This window comes from Microcaecilia unicolor, chromosome 1, assembly GCF_901765095.1.
Source record: "Microcaecilia unicolor chromosome 1, aMicUni1.1, whole genome shotgun sequence".
Lineage (NCBI taxonomy): Eukaryota > Metazoa > Chordata > Amphibia > Gymnophiona > Siphonopidae > Microcaecilia > Microcaecilia unicolor.
Window position 1 is genome coordinate 232803941 of NC_044031.1, and position 25317 is coordinate 232829257.

At 41.5% G+C, this 25317-nt stretch overlaps 1 protein-coding gene across 1 annotated transcript in view; it reads left to right on the forward strand.

Moving 5' to 3' along the window:
• LOC115471036 (poly(rC)-binding protein 3-like) overlaps nucleotides 1-25317 on the forward strand; it is a 1141923-nt gene that overhangs the window by 274517 nt on the left and 842089 nt on the right. Inside the window, exon 2 of the mRNA XM_030204708.1 lies at nucleotides 11117-11175. The gene's annotated coding sequence lies outside the window, so the exon portion shown is untranslated. The remainder of the gene's footprint in view (nucleotides 1-11116; nucleotides 11176-25317) is intronic.

Here is a 25317-nt window from a genome sequence, read left to right on the forward strand (position 1 = left end):
CTGGGCTTGATGGACCTTTGGTCTTTCCCAGTATGGCAATACTTATGTACTTATGTACTTATGACTCTTTTCTAAAGCAAACTGAAATATGATTTTAAACAGTCAGATCATAAAAATAAGGTAGGATTTCCTTTTATGATATGTTTTGAGAAATTCTGTTGTACTGTTGAGGAGCCATCAGTTTGAGAAACTTCAGTTATTTTGAATTTCTTCCCTGGGATTTTGTAGGAGCCAATGAAACATTAACTCTCAAATATTTCCAGCTGCTACCATTTAGAGCATAAGCAGAGGGGCTTAGTACCAAATGCCATGAAAGAGAGGGGAAGGTGCTCGGTTTTGTATATTAACTTGTTTTCCTTTTCCAAATGTACAAAGAGTGAAAAGCAAAAGTCCTACAATTCCTACATCTCCAGTCTGAAGCATAACTGAGTAAAAAGAGCCCAGACTGGAATCCACCCTGAATATTTTTAGACTGAAATGGTGGAGAAATGTTGATATTAAATTAATTAAATACTAGTAATGAGCCCTATCTGTAACGTTCACTTCTACAGCTGAAGTTTCATTTGATACCAGTGATTCTAGGTCATCAATTCATAACACAAAAGTGGCCTAGGACATTAAGGTGTTCATTTTCAAAGCACATAGTAACCTGTGTAACTTTATAAGTCTATCTGCTTGGAAAATGAGCCTCTAAAGCAGCATGTTTACTAAAAGGGCATGGAATAATTTCTGAGGTGTTAACATTTTTAGTTCCTTGGCATATTATATCCAGATTGACATTTAAAAAGTGATTCTAAAATTGAATTTCAGAATGTCGTAGTTGTAAATCACTCAGACGTAGCAAGGTTACGTTGTTAAAAGGATCATTAGGCAATCAATAGCAAAAGTGGTGCAATGCACTGTGGATATATATATAATATATGAATGAGGGAATTCTATAGCTGTGAGCCCCGTGAACCTATAATTAGGCACTCCCAGTGCCGGGCAGAATTCTACAGTTTGTGTCCCACAAATGACAAAAGATAGATGAAGATCAAGTCTGTATATTGAGTATCACTTTAATATCATATGCTATGATTGAGGGTGCCGTAGATCTCGAGGGGGAGGGGAAGACATCTTAGATTAATACAGTTAATCTAAATTCAGTTATCAATACTTTTGGTTTAAACATATAGAGGTGAAGTCTATGTATGGCGCCAAAAAAATCAGCACCAAAAAAGCGCTGTTCTATAAGTCATGCTGGCACGGTTTATAGAATAGCGCTTACGCCCAGGAATCATGACTAACTTTAGGTGCAGTCAAGCACAAACAGAAGAAAAACTCCACTGAAGGAAAACACCAGGAATCAAACAGTGGAAGATAAAAGAAGAAGGACCTCTCGCAGATGGTGTCCAGGAAAAATCTTTATTAACAACAGTCTTCAATAAAAGCAAAGGGGACCTGGCACGACTCGTTTTCCTCCACTGTTTGATTCCTAACTTTACGTGCAGTCATTTGCACCAGCTGAAATGTGACGCAAATGTATGCACCTAAATTAGGCTTGTATCCCCCTCATTCTATAACAATGTATATAAATGTATATAAATGTAACAATGTCTATAAATGTTTGGAATGCCCCCATTCTGCCCATGACTCTCCCATTTCTGCACGCCCTTTTTGAACTCATGCCTAAATTTACACACATATATATTCCAATTAAATCTAATTAGTGCCAATAATTGGTTAACAAGCCAATTGACGCTAATTAGCTCATTATTCAATTAAATTGGATGCAAACCCCAAATTTGCATGTGCAGTGTTTAGCAACTTTTATAGAATTAGGGGTATATTGTTCCAAGAATGCATTATATGTAACTGCTTATATGTGGTTGGCATGATGGCAAAGTGCCAGCGTGTTTAAGTATGAATGACTACAACCTGCACAGTGTTGTAGGTGTGGCTTTTGCTGTTTTGTTGGGCAGACTGGATGAAGCATGCAGGTTTTTATCTGCCATCATTCACTGTGCTACTGTGTTATATTAATTGCCTGAACTGGAGATTACTTTCAAAGGATTACCTGGCATTTACACATGTAAAAGACTAGTTGACAAGGGGCACAGTAATCAATGTGGGCTACTGTTATGACATTTTATTCTACTACTAACTCATGCTATTTTAGCACAGGTCCAATTTTAGAGACCCCTTCTTCTAAAATACATTCAGTTTGGGGCTTAACACACTATAACGCAGAATTTGAATGTGCAGCAAGCCCATGCTACATAAAGAAGGGGCATTGCAGGTCATATATTCAGATAAATGTGCAGTACCTGCTCCTAATTAATGTGGACGCACTTAGTATCTCTTATTTAAGAGGTGGTAAGTGGTCCCATGATTACTACTACTACTATAAATCACTTCTATAGCGCTACCAGTCGTACGCAGCGCTTTACAATTGAACATGAAGAAACTGTGTTAGCCAGTTAATGCACGGTAAGTGTAAGAAGCTAGCTGGCTATCTGCTTCCACGTTCAATCTCTATCAACGCCTTGCCCACCAACAGGCAAAGTCTGAAACATTTGGCAATATACGGTTTAACATACGGAAACAGGCAAAACTTCTTAATATGGCCATGTGGTTGCCTGTTTCTACACAGAAAAACTGCGCTAGGGGGGCCCTTTTACTAAAGTGTTGCCATGCTGCAACAGTCTTGTTATGCAGCAACCTGGAACTCCTGCCGGCCCATTGCGAGTGCCAGTGGTAGTTCCACTCCCAGCATGCGCCATTTCCGGAACTAGCAGGGGGTTACTCAGTGGTAATCAGGCAGCGTGGTGAGCTGCCCGATTACCACCAGGTTAGCACAGGAGCCCTTACCACCATCTCAGTGGGTGGTGGTAAGTGCTCTCTCTGAAATGGCCACACAGCAAAGTGTGAACTACCACACAGCCATTTCATTTTTTGGTTATTTTCACCCGCTGAGGTAAAATGGGCCCTGGTGTGTGGCAAAAAACAGTCACCGCCACTAGTGCAGGGCCCCTTTTACTGCAGCTTAGTAAAAGGGCCCTTAATGCCCTTTATTAAAAGTGCCCTCTAGTTACTAATTACCTGGATTAACAGTAAAATAACATGTTTTAGCAGTAGCCCACATTCATAACTCCCTCTCCTCCCAAGTGTAAATGACCATACATCTGCAAGCAGTAATGTTAGAAAAGCTGCCAGTTGCCAACTTATATGTGCAGCATGTACTGATTTCAGGAGGAGTGGTATGGGCAAACTTTAAAAATAGATGCATACATCCCATTTTACAAGAGGAACATGTGTGCATTTTGAAAAGTTTCCCTGTCCACATTTACACACCTTCTATGAATTAGTGTGAGCTAACTGCTTCTTTGTACCTGGGGATTTCAAGAGTGAGTGAGTGGAAAATTGTATTTCCCTGGTCTTAAAAAACACCTAAAAATCCAAAAATCTGAAGTTTATAACTTGGGTTCTTATTTGGCCATTATGGCACTTGTGGGGCCAATATTCAAAGCAATTTAAAAGAGGCTCCGGCCTGCTCAAATCCCTCCTGTCCGCCAACTCCCCGATATTCAGCGGTATTTAATTGGGAGTTGCCACTGAATATCGGTTCTGACCGGTCATTTTTAAAAAATGAACAGGTCAGGGGCAGTACAGTTGACAGCTTTGAGGATTAACCAGCGGTTATGCGGGTGCCGACAATATTCTATGCTAGGACAGCATAGCTAACCAGCCAAGTTAGGAAAATTCAACTGTCTTTTGCAGGCCCTGGCCAGGACCCACATAAGCTCCAGCAGCCAAGCCACTGGGCATTAGCTCCGGATACTCAGTGCTGGTGCCAGGACATCACCCTGCACTGAATATCCGAGTTTAGTTCAGCCGACGATGGTCAGCATTTTAAAAAACGCCTGAATATCGGCTGATGTATGTCTATTTTTGTAAAATGTGTCTCTTACAGGTCTATTTGCTAGCACTTACACTTATGTGTACCACTGCTTTTAAGTATTTATTTTTATTTTAGTTTTTATTTACTTTTAAAATGGTTACCCCACTGTATGTGATGTACACCTGCACATCCTTAAACTTTTCCCACAAAACGTTCTGTATTCAGCAATCCTTACTTGCCACATGACCATTTCCTGCAGGAAAAAGAGACTTCCCTTTTACCTGCTGCAATAAAAGGGGGCCTCGGCATACGTGAAAAATACACACCGACGCTAGTGCAGGCCCCCTTTTGCCGCAGTTTGGTAAAAGGGGCCCTGTATTCTCAGGTACTGTTTGTAACAAATAAGAAGGTCAAATACTAAAATACAGGATTTCTTAGAGAGCTTAAGAGTAAATTAATAGCTTCAAAAGAATCTTTAAAAAAGCTATCCAAAAATCTATCTCCAGGAATATAATCTACCTCAGCATATGCCACAAGACAGTGTTCAGCACAATCCTCTGTTCTCAAAATAAAATTTTGTCTGATTTTCTGCACTTTAGTTTGAAAGAAATTGGCTAAACTATTCGCAGAAGGCTGCAAACGAGATGGAATAGAAACAATAATATCTGTACTAATTAAATTATTTAATAATTTAAATAACTCTTTAGAAGAATTGACAGATTGCATTTATTTACTTTATTTATTTATTTTGACATTTATACCCCACATTATCCCAAAAATACTCCAGCTCAATGTGGCCTACAATAAATAAAATGACAGGCAAGGTTTACAATACTATAAACAAAATATCAAATAAGAACAGTGTAGCACAAATAAGATACAAATAAAAACTAAATAATAAACTAAATAAAAACTAAATAATAAACCATTTATGGCTAGTTATAATCTGACACACTCCATCAATGGGTAGGAACCTCTCAAAGAGGAAAGTTTTCAGTCTTTTGCTATATACCAAGTAACCCTTTGTTTGCCATTGGCAGTGAGTTTCAGCACTTAGCACCTTGGTATCTAAAGTCTACGGAGTGAAGCGACTTTTAGCGCAGTCTCTCGCAGTCATGCCAGGTACTTGTAACCTGGATTGGCCACTGTTGGAAACAGGATGCTGGGCTTGATGGGCCTTTGGTCTATCCCATTATGACAACACTTATGTTCTTATGTTATGTTCTTATTGAAGATGAAGTCTAAGGTAATCCCTAGAACTAGAGGTTATATTGCGTAGGGGAATAGGTATTGAGGGCTGCGTGTAATCCGGTGTCATGCCATATAATATTTGAAAGAGAAAAACACATAATTTAAAAATAATTCTGGCTTTAATGGGCAGCCAGTGCAGCTTGTGAAATAATGGAGTGGCTCTATCAAAATTTGTTACCTTGAGGACAAGCCTAGGTGGTGTATTTTTGGCCATTTGCAGCCGTTTTAGGACACCCTCCTTATATCCAGCATACATAAGTACATAAGTAATGCCATACTGGGAAAAGACCAAGGGTCCATCGAGACCAGCATCCTGTCCACGACAGCGGCCAATCCAGGCCAAGGGCACCTGGCAAGCTTCCCAAACATACAAACATTCTATACATGTTATTCCTGGAATTGTGGACGTTTCCCAAGTCCATTTAGTAGCGGTTTATGGACTTGTCCTTTAGGAAACCGTCCAACCCCTTTTTAAACTCTGCTAAGCTAACCGCCTTCACCACTTTCTCCGGCAACGAATTCCAGAGTTTAATTATACGTTGGGTGAAGAAAACTTTTCTCCGATTTGTTTTAAATTTACTACACTGTAGTTTCATCGCATTCCCCCTAGTCCTAGTATTTTTGGAAAGCGTGAACAGACGCTTCACATCCACCTGTTCCACTCCACTCATTATTTTATATACCTCTATCATGTCTCCCCTCAGCCGTCTCTTCTCCAAGCTGAATAGCCCTAGCCTCCTTAATCTTTCTTCATAGGGAAGTCGTCCCATCCCCGCTATCATTTTAGTCGCCCTTCGCTGCACCTTTTCCAATTCTACTATATCTTTCTTGAGATGCGGCGACCAGAATTGAACACAATACTCAAGGTGCGGTCGCACCATGGAGCGATACAACGGCATTATAACATCCTCACACCTGTTTTCCATACCTTTCCTAATAATACCCAACATTCTATTCGCTTTCCTAGTCGCAGCAGCACACTGAGCAGAAGGTTTCAGCGTATTATCGACGACAACACCCAGATCCCTTTCTTGGTCTGTAACTCCTAACTGCAGTAATCGAACTGAGTTAAAACCAAGGATTGAACTAGCAGTCTAAAGATGCATTATCTTATGCTCATAATATTCAACTTTTGCAACTGACAAACCAGTCTTATTCTTCCTAATATTAGAATGCCAAAGCACACAAGAAGACTGCTCCCTAATCTTCCTCCACAATCTCTCAGCTGTTTGACAAACTCTTTAATAAACCCAAAGACTCAGAATACCAATGATTATTACACTATGTAATCTGTTTTTGCTTCAACTCTGACACATCCAATAGCACCTTGGTCACCCCAAAATTCCAAACATCTAACATTGAATCCATGTTACCAGAATAATTATCCAAAAACGATCCAAGGTGTTCCCAAAATGTTGAGATTAATCCACATATGTTTAAAACCAGTGACCACCTCCTTATCAGATGATTTTATAGCTTGAAGCAATTTATTTAAAAAATTCTAAAAGAAAGTTCTGTCCAGGGCACATGTTTCCAATTTATTTTATCTAATATCACTCAGGACTGCAAGTCTGAGAGACAGCCAACAATATACAACCAAAATAGATAAAGAACCTCTAAAAATTTCATTAGTTTGCAGTGCCTCTAAGGATAGAGAAAGAGCACTCCATTTTGGTTGATTGGTCAAACATATGACCCTTAAGGTGGGAGGGGGGAAAGGTTGTCAGACTTACAGCTGAAGCCACAGGCATGCCACTTTTGCCTTAGTAACATATAACATAGTAGATGACTGCAGAAAAAGACCTGTATGGCCCATCCAGTCTGCTCAACAAGATAAACTCATATGTGCTACTTTATATGTATACCTGACCTTGATTTGTATCTGCTATTTTCAGGGCACAGACCTGTCTGCCCAGCACTAGCTCCGCCTCCCAATCACTAGCCCCACCTCCCAACCACCGGCGCTGCCACCCAATCTCTGCTAAGCTTCCGACGATCCATTCCTTCTGAACAGGATTCCTTTATGTTTATCCCAAGCATGTTGGAAATTGCAGGATTGCTTTATGTTTATCCCACACATATTGGAAATTGCTATCCTCTGAGCAACTGAAGGGAAGCAAAGCCCCTAGAGGTCTTTTACTCAGCTGGTACAATGGGGTTCTCTGGGGCCACTTCTTGCTCTCTTTTAGTTAGAGGATCACTGTTCACTGATTTCTTTCTCAGCTGTGTAGCTCCTGTTGTTTTAGCTGTAATTCTCTAGCTTTTGCCTGTGAGGGTGATGGGTTCAATCCACAGAGGACTAACATCAACTTGGGAATGAGCAGGGGCCACTTAACTGTTGCGCCAGAAAATAAAAAATATTTTTCCTGCACGCGTAGCAGATGCGCGTCAAAAATGAAATTACTGCAAGGGCCACACGGTAACTCCAAACTGATGCATGTTGGGTGCATGTAGGTGCCTGCGTGATTTAGTAAAAGGGCCCTTAAAAGGCCTAGAACCAGAGAGAAAGCACACAGGGCTCAAGTACAGAGTTGCTAGGCAGTGACTGTGTTTGCGTGTCACAGAAACATCAGGATCTATGACGCAAAGCAGACAGACTCCACAGTGAGAAATTTGAGAGAAGATAAATTGATAAAATGTTATACATGTGAGATGTGGAAAGCACTTACTTCTGAGGGTGTGTATGTTATGGGCTAAAAGGTTGTTCAGACTGCACTCAGTGCAAATGCCCGTTAGAGTGATCTAAGAGTTGGAGTTATTATATGCTATATGTTTTGGAACAGTTAGATCAAGACATCTATGTATATTGCTTGTCAAATTTAAAGTGTGGATGGATGAAGAGTTGGGGGAGGAGTTAAAACAAAAAAGTGAGAAATGTATTATTGGTATAAAAGATCTGAATTTAGAAGGTTGAGATGACAACCAAAATGTACTTATCCTCAGGAAAATTTGATTTGGGATTGAATCATTTTTTTCTGCCTTCATACTTGTACTATTGAGCTTTGTTCTGATGTTATAAATAAAATATACAACCCCCCCCCCCCCCCCCCCAAACATACACTGAAAAGAGCACTGCCAAGACTGGTGTCTATTTAGCCTTCTTCAGTGTTTTGAGGGTCTTTCTGACAATGTTTTTGCCCCTCTCCTGGTGCCATGGGGTCTTCCTTCCAGTGCTGGTGATGCATTGTCCATCTTCCAGTATCCTTTGGGGTCTTTATTACACAGGTTGTGCCACTTTGCTCTTCTAGTGGGGTCTTTGAGTCTTCATGCCACTATTAATGTCATTTGCTTCTTGTTTTGTACCATGGGGTTTTCAAGCCATACTCAATGTCCTACAGTACTGTTACAGATGCCTGACAGCAAGTTTCAAAATATTTGGATTTAGCTCACATCTTTCCAATGGAAGTAAATTTTAGAAAGATGTTAAAGGCTTATTTTTTGCTCAGGCTTTTGCAGGAAATACATCTTGGTTATGTCTTACTGAGATTTGTGATTAGATTAACCATTTTGATGCTTTATAGGATTATGTGTGGATTTCAATTGGTTTTGTTATCATTTGTTTATTTTACTTACCCTCTGTCTCCTTTTTACTATGAATTCATTTTATGTTTTTTATAATACTGCTTAGAACTGCTAGTGATTAGCAGGATATAAATGTTTTTAAATAAATTCTAACCCCACATTAGTCAGCCGGCAGCAGTCAGCGTTTTAAAGGCATTGACTACCCCTGTCTGAATCTGACCTGGATATTAATCCTCTAATTCTATATATGGTGCTCAAAATTATGCACTCAAATTTGGGTGCGTACCCAATTTGTGCTTGTAATTTAATTAGATAACGAGCCAATTAACACCAACAATTTGAATTTACGCACATCTTTATAGTCGCCATTCTTTAAAGACATGCACATAAATTTTTACACACAAACCTAAAAAGGGGGCATAAGCACACTCATCTTTCCTGTGAAAATGTTTGCATGTGCGTGTGCTTCCCACATGCTAAAAAATAAGCTTTATTTTTTAGCACTGGGGCGGGGCAGGAGGTGTTTAGCACATGGTTAGCATGTGAGACCTTATTGCCTACACTATCCCCCAGATTCTATATAGCATGCCTAGAGATCTGCTCCGAAATCCAGGTGTATTCTATAACAAGGCGCCTGACTTAATTGGCTTAACAAGCTAATTAGCACTGATAACAGTACTTAACAAGCAATGATGAGTACTAATGGGAATAATTAGAAATTACGTGCACAATTCAGTAAGTATATTCTGTAATGCAGTGTGCCTAACTTCTAAAGCATGCAGCAAAAAGGGGCCATGTGGTGGGTGGGGAAATGGGCATTTTGTGAGTGTTCTGAAATTTATATGTGTAGTTATAGAATATGGCTCTCTGCACCTAAATCTACACACAGGGATTTATGCCATGTTTTCATTGGTGTAAATGGAGGCGCATAGTTTTAGGTGCTGGGATATCAACTAAGCATATTCTTTATACCATGCCTAAATCTAGGTACCGGTTATAGAATTTGCTTAGTCATGTGGATTTTTTAGGTGCCATATATAGAATCTGAGCTAATAGGTGTAGTTAAGTGCTCATGTGCTAATGGAAAAATTAGCATATGACCATTAATGCCACTTTTTACCGCAGCTTAGTCAAAGGGCTCCTTTGCTAGGTATAGGGTACTTAAGTGTAATCTCAGAAAAAGCACCTGCTAGGGATGTGTATTTTTATAGCATGATTTGGTTCATTCTCTGATGCAGGCAACCTTGCTGAAACACAGGGTTCATCAATAAGCAGTTCTTCTTTGTCCACTTCTTGTGGCTGACTATAGGTTTTGCTTGACTTATAAAATTACCCCTCGTCCCCCAGATTCTATATAGCACGACCAAAATTGTGCGTGCAAATCCAATCACATTCTGGATTTGCATGCACAATTTAATACAAGCCAATCAGTGCTGCTAATTGCCACTTAACAAGCAATTATTGACACTAATTGGCATTAATTAGAATTTATGTGCACGACTTGCTAGGTATATTCTGTATAGTGGTGCCTGTAAATTCTAATGCATACTGCCAAAAAGGGGGTGTAGCCATGGGTGTGGAATGGACATTCCAAAAATCTACATACACGGTTATAAAATACACCTACTCTGTGCTTAACGTAGGCACCAGTATTTATACCAGGTTTTACTTGGCATAAATGGATGCGCCTAGAGTTAGGTGCAGGCATGGCCGCTAGGTATATTCTATCAACCACGCCTAAATCTAGGTGCAGTTTACAGAATATGCGTAGACAAAAATAGTTTTGGTTCCGATTTTTCAGGCACCATATATAGAATCTAGTTCTACATGGGCTTACTAAGATATAACAGGAGAAACGGAGGAGGAAAACCCCTCATGTGCAACAAAAGCAATGGATAAGAAAGTGAGGACTGCGTAAAAAGGATCTCAGGAAGTCGTTAATATCAACAGCTAAAAAACAACCAGACACGGCCGTGTTTTGGCACATAGGTCTGCATCAGGGGTCTATTGGATCTCTTGTGTTGTGGCTAATAGCTTAACCAAGGGGGGTATAGCTGTGTGGCTTCCGTGTATTCAAAAGCTCTGTGCTGAAGAATGCCGTGGCGGCAAAACTCATCTGTGACATCATTTCACAGATGAGTTTCGCCACCACGGCGTTCTTCAGCACAGAGCTTTTTTAATACACGGAAGCCACACAGCTATACCCATCTTGGTTAAGCTATTAGCCACAACACAAGAGATCCAATAGACCCCTTTTGCGCAGTCCTCACTTTCTTATCCATTGCTTATTAAGATATATACATCATTGCTGTGGTATAAACCTCATGAAAAATGTCAACGACTACCGCAAACCTCTGCTTACTGTGTCAACAGGAACAAAACATATGTTGCAGGTTTTCAGTTTCCATTTCTGAGATGATAAATTGTATGAACTGAAAACAGGATTTTCTTCTCCCACCTTAGGAATTTGACTGAAAGATGTACTTCTGAGAACATTGCTTGGCAATGGCCATCCTTCTTTGGTAAGTGCTTGTCTTTTGCAGCTGTACCTGCTGTTGTAAGCCTGGCTTGATGTCTTTAACTGCAGCAGATGTTGGTCTCCTGTCTGGCTATGTGATCCCAATGGATTCTCACTTCCTTCCTCATTTGCCTCAAGCACAACACTTATCATGGATTCTAATTAACAATGTGATTTTCATTTGCATGATAAAGTATTAACCATATTGATATTGCCAACTGTGCACATAGCCCAATGCTGCCTGTTTCCCCACTGCAGTCCTTGAAGTAGGGTCAAGCTTTTCATTATAATAATATTTTCTCCTTTGCCACTCTTGATAACGATGCCCCATTTGTTATGCTTTTGCAGTGCACATAAATTATAGGTATAAATGTGCTCACATGGCAGTTGCAGCAGTGGGGAGAAATTAGACTGCTGTGTCTTATTCAATGTTCTTCTATCTGTTTTTCTAAAATATTAAAACTTTAGCCTCCTTGTAAGTTATAGTTAAAAAAAATACATACAACAAACAGTAATATTCTAAACCTTCTATACTTACCCGCCCAATCACTTCCTTCTTCTTCCCTTTACTTAATCTCTACATATTACTAATTGTATCTGATATCCTGGAATGACAATATCATTACTAAACTATGTAAGCCACATTGAGCCTGCAAATACGTGGGAAATGTGGGATACAAATGCAATAAATAATAATAATATTACTAAATTTGTACCATTGTAATTCTATTCTTATGAAGTTGCTGTGGGTTGATATTGAACGTGGGTTTCTTGAGAGATTGTGATGAGGTCTTTTCTATCATATGAAATGGCGTTCTTTTCTTTTTAATTTGTATTATTACGAATTTGATAACCGCTATGACCTGAGTAAGCTAGGTAGTATATTCAATTTTTATAATAATAATAAACATAATTATTAACTGGGAAGGAGAGCCTTCTGCCCAGTTAAAATCATGGTGGCCAGTCCAAGAACAGATATTCAGTGGCATTTAATCAGACATATCTGCTCTGACCCCTGCAGCACTCTCTGGTTAGTTGCAGGGCAGTCTGGGGGTGGAATGGGGGCAGAGCCAGGAGTTATGTGGGTACCAAAAGTATTCAGTGTGAGTGCCTGCATAACTTATCAGGCATGTTAGACCATATAAAAAGTGATCCTAACTATGCTTATTAGCTATCAGGTATGGCACTGTAATAAGAGGGCTTTAAACTACATTTGCTGGGGATGGTTGAGAAAAGTCCCAAAGTCATGAAAAACCCTCACGGTAAAAAAGAGTAATGTCTGGAGAGCCTTATATACCGATGCCCATAGTATGGACAAATGTCTAGATCCAGAGACTTCAATAATAGAAGCTGACTTGGATTTAGTGACTGTCACGGAGATGCGGATCATGGAGAACCATGACTGGGATATAGTTATACCTGGCTATAATCTACTCAGGTAGGACAGGGTAGGAAAACAGGGTGGGGGAGTGATATTATATGTTAAGATTAATATTAATGTGATAGACTGCAGGACATATGGGGTAAGGAAGAAGCACTGTGGGTTAAACTGGTAAGAGGAAAAGGAAAACATATTTTCATTGGTGCAATATACAGGTCACCTTCACAGTCAGAAGAATTGGACAGAGATGTAATCAAAGACATCCACAAAATAGCTAGGAAAGGGGAAGTACTACTGATTGGTGATTTTAATATGTTGGACGTCGATTGGGGTGTCCCCGCTGCGTGATCGTCTACAAGCAAAGGGATCTTGGATTCTCTACAGGAAGAATTGTTTCAGCAGTGAGTAACGGAACCGACGTGGGATGGAGTTTTTCTAGACCTAGTGCTTACAAACGGAGACAATGTTTCTGATGTTACGGTGGGAGATCATTTGGCATCTAGTGATCACCGAATGGTGTGGCTCAATATAAAGACAAAGGAGGAGAGGGCTTATTCGAGATTGAAGGTCCTAGATTTCAAAATAACTAACTTTGCTGAGATGGGGAAATTTCTCAAGAAAGAGTTAGTTGGTTGGGAACAGCTGAAGGAAGTAGAACAGCAGTGGGCGATACTGAAAGGAGCCATGTTAAAGGCAACAAACCTTTATGTTAGTAAACTACATAAAACTAAGAGGAAAAGAAGACCACTCTGGTTCTCCAGCATAGTAGCTGAAAAGGTAAGGGAAAGAAGATTAGCCTTCATACATTACAAGAGGACTCAGAAAGAGGAAGACAGGCAGAGATACCTAGAAAAACTAAGAAAAGCAGGAAAATCTGTCAGGAAAGCGAAGAGGCAAATGGAAGAAAAAATAGCCAACATGGTAAAATTGGGGGGAAAACATTTTTCAGTTATATGTGTAACACTGCGGCGAACGGCGATCTTTATACCATATGCTGGGGCATTGAACTCACTTCGAGTACATCTAATTGTGTCCTGTCTTGACCCCTGAGGCAGGCGCTGTTTTGCGCCGAAACACGGCCCCTGTCGGGTCATCATTAAAGAATCTCAATTGTCCCAGTCTTGAAGGCCCAGTGTTGCGTTTTTTGTTCAGATATATAAGTGACAAGAGGAAGTGCCACAATATCATTGTGAGGCTGAAAGTTGAGGGGGAGGAATATGTAGAAGCTGATAAGGATAAAGCTCAACTGCTTAACAATTACTCTTGTTCTGTGTTCACGGATGAAAGGCCTGGGGTAGGACCACAGAAAACAAATGCTAATGCGGATGGATGTGTGGTAGACTGGGACTGATTTTCAGAAGACTGTGTTCGTAAGCAGCTAGCGAAACTAAAATTAGACATAGCAATGGGGTCTGATGTGATACATCCGAGGGTGCTCAAGGAACTCGAAGATGTTTTGGCGGCTCCACTGTCAGACCTCTTCAGTGCTTCCTTAGAATCTGAAGTGGTCCTGGAGGACTGGAGGAGGGCAGATGTTGTTCCTCTGCACAAGAGCGGAAGTAAGGAGGAGGTTGAGAATTACAGACCTGTCAGTCTCATCTCGGTGATGAAAAAATTAATGGAAATGCTTCTAAAGAAGAGGATCATGAGGTTTCTCGAACTGAATGGCCTGCAGGACCCGAGGCAGCATGGCTTCAGTAGAGGCAGATCATGTCAGACGAATCTGATTGGCTTCTTTGACTGGGTGACCAAACAATTGGATGTGGAAGGGGAGCTAGATGTGGTGTACTTAGATTTTAGCAAAGCCTTTGACACGGTTCCGCACAGGCGACTGATTAATAAACTGAATGCCCTCAGTATGGGGCCTAAAGTGACTGATTGGGTTAAAAACGGGTTAAATGAGAGGAGACAGAGGGTAGTGGTAAATGAAGCTTTCTCCAAGGAAAGGGATGTTATCAGTAGTGTACCACAGGGATCGGTCCTAGGGCTGGCTCTTTTTAACATCTTTGTGAGTGAGATTGCGGAAGGGCTGTCTGGTAAGGTTTGCCTCTTTGTGGATGATACCAAACTCTGCAATAGGGTGGACACCTCGGAGGGAGTGGATTGCATGAAGAAGGATCTAGCGAAGCTTGAAGAATGGTCTGAAAATTGGCAACTAAGATTTAATGCTAAGAAATGCAGGGTCATGCATTTGGTTTACATGAATCCAGGAGAGCGGTACAATATAGGGGCTGAAGTGCTCCTTTGTACAAAAGAAAAGCGGGACTTTGGGGTGATTGTGTCTGATGACCTTATGGTGGCCAAAGAGGTAGAAAAGACGATAGTCAAAGCCAGAAGGATGTTTGGGTGCATAAGGAGAGGGATGACCAGCAGGAAAAAAGAGGTGATAATGCCCTTGTATAAGTCTCTGGTGAGGCCCCATTCAGAGTACTGCGTGCAATTCTGGAGACCGCACCTACGGAAAGATATAAACAGGATGGAGTTGGTCCAGAGGACAGCTACCAAATTGTTAGCGGTCTCGGTCATAAAATATATAGTGATAAGTTCATGAACCTCAACATGTATACGCTGGAAGAGAGTTGGGAGAGGAGATATGATAGAGACATTTAAATACCTCAGTGGCATTAATGTACAGGAGATGAGCCTTTTTTAAATGAAGGAAAACTCTGGAATGAGAAGGCATAGGATGAAGTTAAGAGGCAGTGGTGTTCCTGGGGGGGGGGCGGTGAGTGCGGTCCGCCCTGGGTGTACACCGCTGGGGGGGGGGTGCCACGCGCGCCTGTCCTCCGTTGTTCCATGCTTCTTCTCTGCCCCGGAACAGATTCCTGTTCCAGGGCAGAGAAGAAGCATGGAACAACAGAGGACAGGCGTGCGTGGCACCCCCCCCCCCCCCAGAGGCTTGCACCCGGGGGGGTGTCCTTCGCGGGGGGGGGGTGTCCTTTTCGCCGGGGGGGGGGGTCCGCGCTGCATCCGGGGGGTGCTGCACCCGGGGGGCGGGGCGCATCGGCGATCCGCCCCGGGTGTCAGCCCCCCCTAGGAACGCCACTGTTAAGAGGAAATAGAGTTAGGAAGAATCTAAGAAAATACTCTTTCTTGGTAAGGGTGGTGGATGTGTGGAATGGCCTTCTGATGGAGATAATGCAGACGAAGACTGTGTCAGAATTTAAGGCATAATGGGACAGACATGTGGGATCCCTTAGGAAAAAGAAGAGTTAGTGGTTATTGTGGAAGGGCAGACTGGATGGGCCATTTGGCCCTTATCTGCCATCATGTTTCTCTGTTTCTATGTTTTGATTCTCACTCATTCGTGCTACTCATCGGACCGCTTGTCCAAGTTTAACGATGGAAACAGATTCTTCACATTCACACTTTCATATACTGCAATACCTTTTCATATTTAGGTCTGATGTAGGTATAATCTATTTCTATGAGACACATTCCTCCTTGGCATATATTAATTCTTGTAAAGAACCTCTTGGGCATGTAGTTCTTTTGTTTATATTTCCCGATTTTCAAGACTTTTAAGAGGCCAGACTATAATTCAAAGCTGTATAAGTGTGCGAGAATTGCCTGCTGATTAATAACTTTTATCTTAATCCATGATACTAATGCACTCTTCAGTAAAGAATCTGACAGGATTATAAATTGATATTGATCCTTTATCTCACAGCTATCAGTCAGAAGAATGTTTTAATTTTCCTCTAAGAAAGGTTGCTTTGCACATTTGTCCAGACCAAAAGTCATCTTGGTGTCATCTGAAAAGCTTTTCACCTCATGGAGATGTTCTGCTAATTGTTGGTCACTGGAGCTTCAAGTCCTCTACAAACATTACAGGGCTCATTTTCAAAACAGAACGTCAAAAAGCATCAAAAAGTTACAGATGGACGCAGTGGCGTTCCTAGGCTGGCTGACACCCGGGGCGGATCGCCGATGTGCCCCCCCCCCGGCGAAATTACACCCCCCCCCCCGGGTGCAGCGCGACTCCCCCCTGGGTGCATTTTTACCTGCTGGGGGGGGGGTGCCATGCGCCTGTTGGCTACAAGTCCGCTCGTTTCCTGCCTCTCCCTCTGCCCCAGAACAGGAAGTAACCTGTTCCGCGCAGTGGGAGCAGCAGGGAGGGAATGAGCGGACTCGGCCAACAGGCGCACGGCACCCCCCAGAGGTGTGCACCCGGGGCGGACGGCCCCCACCGCCCCCCCCCCCCACTTGGTACGCCACTGGATGGACGTTTTGTTTTCCAGAATGTCCAAATTGCTATTTTAGAAACCAATTTTTAAGTGTTTTTTATGCTGTTCATAAGCAGTGCATCCAAATCACAAGGGGGCACGTTGGGGGCAGGATTTGGGCATTCCCAAAACTTGGACGTTTTTCTGCCATAATGGAACAAAACAAAAATGAACTTAACCGGCCATAGGTTGCTGTATTAAGATAGGACTGACCTTTTTAAGGTCCCATTTATGCGGTTACCCTGGTTGGTTAAGTGCTGAATATCTGCACTTAACTGGTCAAGTGCCGACTCTACCCTGGGAAGGCCCCCATAATAGCTGGTTTTCATTTAGGTACTAATTGCTAATTATGAGCAGTGATAACCAGTTAAGGGGCCCTTTTATTAAACTGCTGCAAAAAGTGGCCTGAGGGAGTGCAAGCATGTCTTTTGGGTGCACACCGGACCAGTTTTTACCGTGTCCTGGAAAAAGGGCCTCTTTTTATAAGGGTCCCGTAAATGGACATGTGGCAAAATAAAAACCAGTGCACATCCATATTTGGCCTGAGAGCTTGCTGCCACACATTGAGTTATTGATAAGGTCTCACACGCTACCCGGGCGGTAGGCATGCAGCGTGTGCCCACTGCTGTTTACTGCCGGGTAAGCGCTACATGGTGGAAAAAGAAAATATTTTCTGTCACGTGTTTTTGGCACACGCCAATTTCAGAGTTACCTCTCGGGACACGCATGAGCCGGGTGGTAATGCCAATTTGGTGCATGCTAGATGCGCGTCGGCCCTTACATGCCTTTCTAAAAGGACACCTAAGTGCTGCTGAAAATTAGTGGATAGCCCTGAATAAACGATTTAACCAGTCAGAATGTGTGTGTGTGTGTTCTCCAGAGGGAGGTGACAGTGTTATTTCTTGAGGTCACTGTTCTATCCAGGAGTTTAATATTTTGCTTTTATCGGACAGAAGTCGTAACACACTTTTTTCTTCCAAAAAATGTATTTGCCATCATCTGCACTGACTGTTGCCAGTTAATGTGAATTATTGTCCTGTAAGTCGGGTAATATTTCCTTCTTTATTGAGTCATGGGATCTTGACTAAACCAGGAGTAGTGTTATAAATCACAGGTTTTATATTTGGAATACATTGCCTCAAGGAGTCATACATTATACACAGTTCTAGTCTGAGTTTAAATGATTATGACTCATGAGAAGTGGAGCACAGTACTATAAATAATTCCTTGAAATAAAGCTTTAACTTCATATTTACAGTTACAATGTATATGAGTGCTTGAGATCGCTTCTTGTTGAATGTGCAATTCTGACCCTGTGTGTATGATTTCATAAGGAAAGTAGGCACATATGTTTCTTTAAAAAATAGACTCCTACCAGGCACCATGCTATAGAGTTGCCCTCTAAATGGAAGGTCATTGAAACTGAATTAAATTCTGGAATTTGTTGCCAGAGAAAGTGGTAAGAGCAGTTAGCTTAGCAGGGTTTAAAAAAAGGTTTGGATAATTTCCAAAAAAATGTCCATAAGCCATTATTCAGATGGATTTAGGGAAAATTCACTGCTTATTTCTAGGATAAGCAGCTTAAAATCTGTTTTACTGTTCTGGGATCTTGCCAAGTACTTGTGACCTGGATTGACCACTGTTGGAAACAGGATACTGATCTTGATGGACCTTCAGTATGTCCTGTATGGTAACACTTATGTTCTTATGATAGTGCCGACACGCTCACCACTGAATATATATCGTCAGCCCATGACTTATATAGATGGTGATGCAGAGGGGTCCTTTTATTAAAGTGCATTAAAATTTTGCAGTTACTGTACTTTAATGCAGGAATCAATTTGCAGTAAGTGAAAATTTAACATCGCATTTATTGGGAGGGGGTGGGGGGGGGGTGTTCAGCATTTCTTTTGAAGGCTGCATGTGCAGTACCCTGGTCGTGGTTAGCATGGATGCATTTAAACCTTCTATTACACTAACTGCAATATAAGCTCCAAGCCCGTTCTCCACCCATGCCCTGTCTAGTTACACCTCCTAATTCAAAATGCCCTTAATGCATGAATTAACGCCTGCTAATTGTAAAACTAACTCCAAAGCTTTTAACATGCTTGTGCGGTTAAACATGTGCCAATTCATAGATTATGGGCCTTATTCTATAAAGGTTATGCTCCTAAATTTACACTCTTAAAATGTATGCTCCTAAATTTATGCTTCTAAATAACAAGCCTAATCTATGCTCCAAAATAGATTACACTCCTAATTTAGGAGCATAAATTTAGGAGGGTAACCTTTATAGAATAAGGCCCAAAGGAACTTCAGTATTCTAGCAGATCATAGTGGTTTACAATCAAGTGTCTCTAGGTTCAGTGTCAGTGTTCACGCTTAATACAGTGACCATGCTGGCTCAATATCAGGGTCTCTGTTTTTATGCTATGGTACCATAAATTGTGAAGGAGAGATCAGAAATGGTGCATGTCAGGCTGCAAAGCACAAGGAGGAACAAGAAGAGGTCTTGAGTTAAAAGTGAAACAAGGTGGGATGGATCAGAAGAAAAGAGACATGAGGGAAAATCTATAAGAGAAAAGAACAGGCACATGGGAGATTAATAGAGGGGAGAGGAGCAGCGAGTTCTAGAATCTTTTGGGGGTCCTTTTACAAAGGCATGCTGAAAAATGGCTTGCGGTAGTGTAGGCATGGGTTTTGGGTGCGCTTCGTTCCATTTTTCAGCGCGCCTGTGAAAAAGGCCTTTTTTGGCCAAAAATGGACGTGCGGCAAAATCCAAATTGCCGCACGTCCATTTTGGGTCTGAGGCCTTACCGCCAGCCATTGGCCTAGTGGTAAAGAATCCGAGTGGTAATGACCTACTACTACTACTACTATTTAGCATTTCTATAGCGCTACAAGGCATACGCAGCGCTGCACAAACATAGAAGAAAGACAGTCCCTGCTCAAAGAGCTTACAATCTAATACGCGAGTCAAATGCCACTTGGCATGCATCCGTTCTGCAAGTCCGAAAATAAAAAATATTTTTCAGATGCACGTATTGGACGTGCGTCAAAAATGAAATTACCACAAAAGTCACACGATAGTCAGGCGGTAACTCCATTTTGGCGCACATAGGGTACACATATAGACATTTATGTGGCTTAGTAAAAGGACCCCTTAATTTCTTGTATTTCTAGATATACAGATATGAACCTGTATTTTACAGAATTGATGGCTAACATTATAAAAAAATATTAATAATATCATGTGGTGTCCTGGTCATGCAAAATGCTGTTGAGTTATTGCTGTTGCAGTGGCTATAACTCTGAATTTTCTGACTTGTTTGCTTTCATTAGAACTATCATATTATACAGCGCCTCCAAATCAATTTATCGTCTTATTGGAGGTAAGTTCATGTGTGTACAATGTCTGGACTGAATTCTGGTGCTGATGAGTTGCAACTGCCCTAAGTACAATTACATCATACAAAATTAAATCAAAGAAAACATTGTTCAGAGTTTGATTTGTCTCATGACCTTGATAGACCACATTGCACTCTTACAACAGAAAAGTAATTTAAAAAAAGGGTAATATATCATCTATCTGCACATTGATGTCATTATTTTTCTTAGCAATTTCCCAAATTATGTTGCAGTAAGAATGAAACAAACATATTGCTCATTTCACCTAAAAGCTGTTTTACTGTTGGAGGCCAAAATAACAAGAAATTACTGATGTGCATGGACAAAAAAATTCTAGTTTGTATTTGGATTTTTCCAAAATGTTCCTGATGTTTGCATGTCTTTTTGATTCATTTCATGGATTCATTTTCTAGCTTTTTTGTGCCCACTTTAGAATTTCATAGGGTTACATGCATATAATCAATTTTGTATGCACTAAAATTTTTAAGGCACCCAAAACAACTGAATGCACATGAATAAATGCCCATTCCTACAATACATATTTCAGTTCTGCCAAATAGAAACACGCAGCTTAAGGCACCCACGGTAAAATCCCGAAATGCATGTGCTACCGACGTGCTAAAAAATAAAGTTTATTTTTTAGCTGAGGGGGCACATCTGGGGTGGAGAATGGTTGTATCTGGGCTAATCAGGGCATAATTACACATGAACTCTTACCGCTAACAAAATAGGTGGTGATAGGGGCCATGTGCTAATGGCAACATTAGCACTTGGCTATTAATGCCAAAATTAGAAAATCAGTCATTTGCCAACTGCAACAAAAGCTGGCCTTAGTGTGGGGGAAAGACTCTCATAAGGGCATACTGAGGGGCCCTTTTACTAAGCTGAGTAAGAATCTATGCGCACCCAACGTGTGCCAAAATGGAGTTACCGCACAGCTACCGTGTGGCTCTTGTGGTAATTTCATTTTTGGCGTGCGTCCAATACGCGCAGCCGAAAAATAATTTTTATTTTCTACCACACATATCAAATATCGGATGAGTACCCAGTGGCATTTGGCGTGCATACGTTGTTACCGCATGAGACTTTACCGCTAGGTCCATGGCTGGCGGTAAGGTCTCAGACCCAAAATGGATGCGTGGCAATTTTGATTTTGCCGCATGTTCATTTTTGGAAAAAATTTGTTAAAAGGCCTTTTTTTACAGGTGCACGCCCAAAACCCACGCCTACACTACCGCAGGCCATTTTCTAGCGCATCTTAGTAAAAGGACCCCATAACCCTTTTTGCCACAGTTTTGTAAAAAAGGCTGCTTAAGATCTTTCACAAAATCAAGGAATTATTTGCCTCAGCCTTTTAAACATCTCACACACTTAAACCTATCACTATATACATGTAGAATGGGTGGCTCACTAAAGCGTGCTCAATGTGGGATTCTGTTAAGATGTATTATTTTACTGTTAGGGCCCTGTTTACTAGGAATATTGTGAGCATCTACACGGTTTGTGCGTGCTAATCCTAGTGCATGCTAAAAACACTAGTTCATGTCTAGCATGGCTTAGTAAACATGGCCCTTAGTATCTTGCTCGCACTGTGTGAAATGAGACTTGCTAAAATAGCATGAGATAGTATAAATTAACACGGCTTAACAGTAACCAGTGTTAATAACTATGCTCCTAAGTGTGTACTAATGTTGTTAATGCATTTTCTTTGTAAACAGGTCCCATTGTATCAAATGTGACTTGCGATAAATAATTAGCACATGGTAATGCAGGAGCACATTTTAGCAAATCTTGATGTTGAGCTGTATGAATGTGCAATGCCTAAACTCAAAGCAACCATGCTGTCACAGAAGTTACAGATGGTATGTGAATTCACACCTGCAGGCACACACATAGATACACTGCTTTAATGCATGGGTTCCCCCCCCCCCCCCCTCCAACTTGATGTAATGCTAAGGGTTCTGCCGTATAGCCATTCAGCTGTAGCCTAAAAAATTGTTTCTCAGCTTATTCAAGTCATGTACCTTTTACGCCATCACACACACACACACACACACTATTCCAGTGATTCCCAAACCTGCTCCTGGAGACACCCCAGCCAGTCAGGCTTTCGGGATACCCACAATGAATATTCATGAGAGAAATGTGAAAGCACTATCTCCACTGCATAGAAATATCTCTCATGAATATTCATTGTGGGTATCCTGAAAATCTGACTGGCTGGGGTGTCTCCAGGACCAGGTTTGAGAACCATTGCTCTATCCAAATATATCTTCAATCGCTCAGACAAATGCCACACTCCCAACCCAGCAACTGGAAAAAAAACCCTGTATGTCATCAGCATAAAATCTGTACGCAACACCCAGTTACAGAAAGACCTGCCCCAGACGTGCTACATAGATGTTAACTGCTTCACACAGTTTAATAAAGACCTCTTGTAAAATAATAATAATAAGCCCTTTTCATCCAGAATTACTCCTCTCTCTGTCTCTCTCTGTCTGTCTGTCTCTTCCCCTTTCACTCTCTTGCAGCCTTCCCAGATCAAAGGCAGTGGTATCTGTGGTAAAGTAACATGAAGCATGCAGGACCATTTTCCTGCTCGTGCCACTACTAGCTTTGCCAGTCTCATCCCTCTGGTACAGAAAGTTTAAATCAGAGGAGGTGTGAGATGCAGAGCTAGCAGTGGTAATGGTACATGCAGGAAAATGGTCCACATGTTTTTATGTTTTTATTACTGCTGCCACTACTGCTTTTGCAGGAAGTCAGAGGGCCTGGCAACAGGAGAGAAGGGAAGAACACAGTTGGGGCTGGGAAGACTTAGCCTCCCCAACATCTATGGCTACAGGTTCCATTTCTTTTGTTCTCCCTTTTTCTTTATTTTTACAAATTTATCTGCCTTATAGTCTTCTATTCCCATATCCCTTCCCTTCTGTTCTCTCACAGACCCTCACCTCTTCACACACATTCCCCTCCCCCCCAGTCACACAATCTTCTCCACCTCTCCATAATTCTTCACCTCGTTCCATTCTCTTGCATCATCCCTCCTTCCTTTCTCCTCTTACCTCACCAACTTATTTCTCCTTTCTTCTGCTCCTTTCCATTCATCTCCCCACGGTTGTATCAGCAGTTCTTCCCCTCTTATCTGCGTCCTTTTCCTTCTTTGTTGTCCTTCCTCTCTTCTGGCCTCTTCCCATCTTTTTCCTCCACCTTCTTGTGTTCTTCTTCCTTTCTCCCAAATCTTATCGTCCCCCTCCTCAGCACATTCATCCTTTCCTTTCTGAGCACACTACGAAAACCCTTATCCACACTCTTATCACCTTACACTTAGACTTCTGCAACTTGCTTCTCACAGGTCTCCCACTGATCCATCTGTCTGCTCTTCAATCCATTCAAAATCCTGCTGCACGACTTATTCCACCAGTGTCGCTACACTCATTTTAGCCCTCTCCTCAAGTCACTTCATTGGCTCCCTATCTGTTTCCACATACAGTTCAAACTCCTCTTATTAACTTACAAGTGCCTTCACTCTGAAGCCCCTCAGTACCTCTTCACTCTTATCTCTCCCTACTTCCCGGGAACTCCGTTCATTGGATAAATTTCTTATCTGTATCCTTCTCCTCCACTGCCAACTCCAGACTCTTCCTTTTATCTTGCTGCACCGTATGCCAGGAATAGACTTCTGGAGTTAGTACGTCAAGTTCTATCTCTGGCCGCCTTCATCTAGGCTAAAAACTCACCTTTTTGAGGCTGCTTTTAACTCCTAACTTCACTTGTTCAATACCCATGTCTGTTAAATCATTCCCAAGTAATTTCCTTATCCCTTATTTGTCCTGTTTGTCTGTCTTGATTAGATTGTAAGCTCTGTCGAGCAGGGTCTGTCTCTGGCATATTTAGTGTACAGCGCTGCGTACGTCTACTAGCGCTATAGAAATGATAAGTAGTAGTAGTAGTAGTAGTAATACATTCTCTTCCTCCTCCAGGCACAGACTTTTCCCCAAGGGTACAAAATGAAATAAAAAATATCCAATAACCTATAAATGTAAAAGAATTAACTGCTACGAGAAAAGTTTATAGGACTTGACTTTCTTATTATTCTCACATAAATTTCACTAACTCTACCCATTCACACTATATAATTTCACTTAACCAAATCACAGTCTATTAATCTTCCTAATCTTTTTCAATCAACTCACTGCTTCATATTACATTTAACATATCTCTTAAAGAAGAGTTGGAGCACCAATGGAAATATATTAAGGAGCAGGTACTGAAACAACTGGGAGAATGATTAGGTATACATATGGGCAAAGTTAATTTTTCTGCAACCTTTGAGAAATTCAAGATCTGCTGTGACATTGTGACTGGGGTGGTGGTGGTGGAGGGGGGGGGGGACTTTTACAAGACTGCTGCAGTTCTAACTGTTGTCCTGAATATTATTGAGATAAGCAGTGATAGCAAATGAGGTGGAGCACATTGCTATAACCATTGACTATTTGGATTTAGCCTCAACTCGACAACCCTCCTTTTTCGTGAACTTGAATGAAAAAAAAGTTAGAAAGATTAATACACAGCGAATCAGTTAAGTGGAATTATATAACATGAATGGTAGAATTGTTGAAATATATATGGGAACATTCTCTTCCCCTATATCTGCCCAGCACTCTTTCTCTCACCCTTTCATCCCTCCTGGCACACACACTCTCCTCCCCACTTCTCCGCCTTCCTGGCATTCTCTCTCTTTTCTGTCCTCCCCCTTCCTGGCACTCCTCCTTCTGGCACATTTCCCCCCTTCTTCCCTTCCCTCTCTGCCCTCCCTATCACTTCCCAGATGCTGTCTCTCATTTCCCCCACCCCTTCACTTCTCTCTGTCTCTGTCTCTTTCACCTTCTCGGGCACTTTTTTCCCCTCTTCCCCCTTCCAGCATTCTCTCTATATCTTACCCCCTACCCTCACCCCTCCTGTCATTGTTCCCTCTTCCTTCCTTCCTTTCCTTTCCAGGCACACACTCCCTTTCCTTTCTAGTACCCATCTTCTGTACTCATCCCTCCACTTCATCTGCCTCTGCCTTTCAACCCCTCTCTACCTCCAGTCCCTTTCTTATAGTTTTATAAATTTGATACACTGCTTTGCT